This window comes from Nicotiana tomentosiformis, unplaced genomic scaffold, assembly GCF_000390325.3.
Source record: "Nicotiana tomentosiformis unplaced genomic scaffold, ASM39032v3 Un00047, whole genome shotgun sequence".
Classification (NCBI taxonomy): domain Eukaryota; kingdom Viridiplantae; phylum Streptophyta; class Magnoliopsida; order Solanales; family Solanaceae; genus Nicotiana; species Nicotiana tomentosiformis.
This window is the reverse complement of record NW_027174606.1, coordinates 339,406-344,360: the sequence shown is the minus strand read 5'-3', so window position 1 is coordinate 344,360 and position 4,955 is coordinate 339,406.

Here is a 4,955-nt window from a genome sequence, read left to right as displayed (position 1 = left end):
AATATTCATAAGATTTATAGGTTATGAGACTGATAACCACATTAGTCAACACTAGAGGACGAATGTTCCAAGGGGGGAATGATGTTACACCCCATGTTTTCCTGTGTAAAAGTACGTCGTAAGTCAGTTGATGTATGCTCGGAAAGTAGATCATCATTTAATGTACATAGAGTAAGTTAATCATGTTACTTTACAGGTTACAAATATTTAATATCATGAACTTCAAGTACCAAGATGCTAAACAAATCGAAGAATCGAGTATTAAAGTAGACCTATGGGATAGAATCACATCATTTTGAAATGAAAATATATGTTTAAGGTGTGTTGGATCATACTAAGGAGTATTGTGAGTGGCAATAATTTGTTTGGAACAAGTTGGATACATTAAGTGGAAAGGATGTCTCAATTAGCACAAGATCCGACTTCAAACTAACGCCACACCGAAAATATAATAACTTAGGTGGTGCTATACCTACCACATTAAAGCCATTTGAGTCTAGTTTCCAACGCACCAAAATTATGTGCGTTGCCAGATGTGCGGTCACTTGACTAGGTGCGCGCCCCCGCACGTAGGAGCCCTATTAATACCCCAAGGCTGAGTAGAGAGAGGGGCTAAGTCATTTCTTTGAGCTAGGGCTTGCATATCAAGGGGAATCCATCCTATACTTTCCTCCCATGAACCAAGGTAATATTTTGGAGTAATTTTGTGTTGATTACTACTCCTAAACACTTATATTAACTAGGATTAATCTTGAAGATCTATAGATTTCCATTCAAATTCCTAAATTGGTGAGGAACACTACGAGTTGGAATTTTCAAGAGTCTCGCTACAAGAGGTATGCCTACCATTTCTAACTACTCTATGGTGATTATTTATGTATGAAATATATCTTAGGACTTATGGAATGGTGATTTGAAGCTATAAGTGCCTAACCTGGGTTTCAAAATGGTTTAATTAATGAGATTGATGGTTTGGGTGTGAATTGTTGGGCATGCGTGTGCTAATGGAAGTTGTGGATGGCCTAGAGATGATGGTAAGGTGAATCATTGGTATCAAAGGTGGTTGTTAGGTGAAGAAATTCTATTGAAGGAGGTTGTTGAAAGATATTCATGTTAGATGTTTGATAAAAAGTCTAAATGACTTAGATATAGTAATCATAATAATATTGGTACAAATGTGTTGCATTGTTATAGATTGAAGTTGTTTAGTGTGGTGGATCATCGTAGTACAATTAAGGGGCGAATTTCAGATATGTTGGCTAAACTACTCTCTTAGAATTAAATTCCATGATGTTTCTGCAAGTTTCAAGTATGGTTGGCTCAAGTTCCTAATAAATTCGACTATTCCGAATGAACCTTGTGTCGAAAGATGTTTATATATATATATATATGTTCAAAATGTGTTTCGGATGCTCTTAGCATAATATGTTATCCTTCGGGAACATGTTCAAAGTATGATATGTGTACTAATATGTTATGACTCTTAGTCGTGTTTCAAATGCAAGTCCATTATGCTTAACTTAGAAAGAATACTCCATGAGACCAAAACTCCTATTGCTCATATATATACTTAAGACCTTGATTTTGAATACTCATATTATTGATAATCTATAAAGATGCCTGAAAGTGATAGAAGTGAGTTGAAATTGTGTATTGCCCGTTTTGGGAAAAGTATTTCAAGAATAAATGGTGTGTTACTCCTCTGTGATTTTAACTTGCGCTTCGATTGCCAATCATTTTACTCTATTTCTTGGAAAGAAATCTAATGTGTTTAAAGTCTTCATTTCTAATGAACTTAAAGTTGTGATTTAAAAAATATTATATATGTTGATATTAATGATGATGATACATAAGAATAAAGAAATAGAAGTTTGGAACATGAAATACGGCCACCGTGCCATGAATAAAGAAACTTGTGAATGGCCAAAAGAGCCAAGGAAATACTAATGTTATGAGTGGTTGAAAATAATAATTAATATTTATACGATGTGAAAGATGATGAGGTGAATACATTTGTATTCATGTTACCTTGTGTGAAAAAACAAAAACAAATATTTTTGGGAGTATCATTAGCAAACTGAGGAAGGGTGGTTCATATGGCCCATGCCTGAAACTACATGTGTCAGTGTAGGGGTGGATTGTGGTTGAATGCGATTATTCCCCTTATTTGGGATGAGATTGATATTAGTTGTGAATTGGAAAGTCAACCCACACGGAATATGTGGGAAGTCGGCGTAGCCGATCGGGTGGAGATCGGACGCCATGCTGCACACATGGTGGTACTACTCTTGGTAACACCTTTTTTCGCATCACATGTCAAACCACATTGTCCATGGTGAGATGGACTAGTCGATCAGGCGTGATCAGACTCCGTGATAAAACACGATGCTATATTAGTGCTAATGATCTCCCAACCAAAAATATATATTATTTTTGTATTTTGAAAATTGTTATGTTTTAACTTGGTATTTGGATATCATTGATTGTTACTTGTTGCTTCCATGATGTTTCCCCTTCTTTCATTGGCGTTCTATTTCGTACGAGGACATTTAGCTTTAAATGATAGTACTATTCCATATGTACTAACGTCCCTTTTTCCGAGGGCGCTGCATCTTCAATGGATGCAGGTAGTTCATCAACGGGTACTCTTGATCCTCGTTAGCAGTTACTCTATACTCAGCAGGTTTTTGTGAGCACTACTCTGTTCTAGGCTTTATGTCATTTGATGTTGTATTTTTTGCTTTGAGGTATAGCCGGGGCCTTATCGCCGGTACTTCCATTCTACTCTTCTATTGTATATAGAGGCTCCGTAGACATAGTGTTATACATTTAGAATTGTTGAGTATGTCATGTAGATCTGGCAAGTTTAAACATTCGAGGACTAATGTTTCTAAGGGGGAGGGGTAGGATGTTACATCCTGCCTTTTCGTACGTTAAAGTTTCGCCGTAAGTTAATCGACGTAAGCTCGGGAATGAGATTACTATTGAGGTTATACATATTTATGCCATTTATAACTAGTAATAGGTAAGTGTGATGAAGTTCAGAGGATAAACAATCGAAGAAAATGAGTTTCGTTGAAGTTTGATATTTTGGGATAAAATACGGTCAAAGCTATAATACTCCGTATTTATGGACTAGGGCCATACAATGTACCACATGACCATGATAGTAAGGTGTATATAGTATGTTAAATTAGTATTTTGAGTGAATTAGGATGAGATTAGGCTGTCATTCTTAACATGAACAGAATAGTGAATCATTAAAGGATTGAGATTTATATATACATGATAAACAGGGAAAGAGTAACCTGGGGTTGGGTAGCAGACCTCGGTAATAATTAACCGAAGTAAGTGGTATGGCATAATATAACCTACCAAGGTGCAGAAAAGCAATAAGATAATCGAGGATATGAAATAAAATATAACAATAACCGTAAGTTCGACCAAGTGCCAAGCAAAGAACTTCAGTACACCTATAAATGCCCAGAGGAATAGGTTGTCATAGTTATGATATGTTCACAAAGTGTATCTTAGAATGATTGGATAAAAGCTGGAGGAAAAAGGAGAAAAAAGTCGAATAGGTGTGCGTACAAGGACATAGTCGTACAGGCTGCTTGACAGAAGGTAGCAACAATTACGATATTAGAAGAATTCTTATCACAGGCCCTGGTGTGAGAAAGAGGCCTGAAGGGTGGAATGCCCTGGCCTTTGGATTTATTCGCAGAACAGATGCCTAGATTGAAAGGAAAGTATAAAAATATTCTTAAGATTTATAGGCTATGAGACTAATAACCACATCACTCAACATTTGCGGACAAATGTTCCAAAGGGGGGAATGACGTACACCCAATGTTTTCCTATGTAAAAGTACGTCGTAAGTCAATTGATGTATGATCGGAAAGTAGATCATCTTTGAATGTACATAAAGTAAGTTAATCATGTTACTTTAGAGGTTACAAATATTTAATATCATGAACTTCAAGTACCAAGACGCTAAACAAATCGAAGAAAATAAGTTTTGTCAAAATGGCAAGTTGGGAATGTTATAACCCATACTTTTGGGGTGACTAATATGATAAGGAGGTGGTATTATGAGGTATTTTAGTCATATTATAGTCGTGTGTTAATTTCGATATCAAACGAGTTAGGAAACAAAAGTAGATAAAAGTTGTCGCAAGTTACATTCATAATTTTACTTAATATTTAGGTCAAATATTACTTAGATTTTCTCTTAATGTAATTGGAATTACGGGGTGATAGTAAGGCCCCGTTACAATTTCCTACTGATTTAAGATTTTAATGTGCGCCGGCGGTATTTGAGGATAGCACATTCAAGTATTAAAGTAGACCTATGGAATAGAACCACATCAATTTGAAATGAAAATATATGTTTAAGGTGTGTTGGATCATACTAAGGAGTTTTGTGAATGGCAAGAATTTGTGTGGAACAAGTTGGATACATTAAGTGGAAAGGATGTCTCAATTAGCACATAACCCGACTTCAAACGAACGCCACTCCAAAAATATAATCACTTAGGTGGTGCTATACCTACCAAATTAAAGCCCTTTGAGTCTAGTTTCCAACGCATCAAACCGTTTGTCATTTGGATATTTCTACAGAACATTATGGCCATTTTACCGGACCTATGCCATATGCGCGCCCAGATGTGCGACCGCGCATATAAGGGAGTTTCTGCCTTATGTGCACGACCAGATGTGCGATCACTTGACCAGGTGCGCGGCTGCACACGTAGGAGCCCTATAAATACCACCAAGGCCGAGTAGAGAGAGGGGCTAAGTCATTTCTTTGAGCTAGGTCTTGCTTATCAAGGGGGAACCCATCCTATACTTCCCTACCATGAACCAAGGTAATGTTTTTGGAGTAATTTTGAGTTGATTACTACTCCTAAATACTTATATTAACTAGGATTAATCTTGAAGATCCATAGATTTCC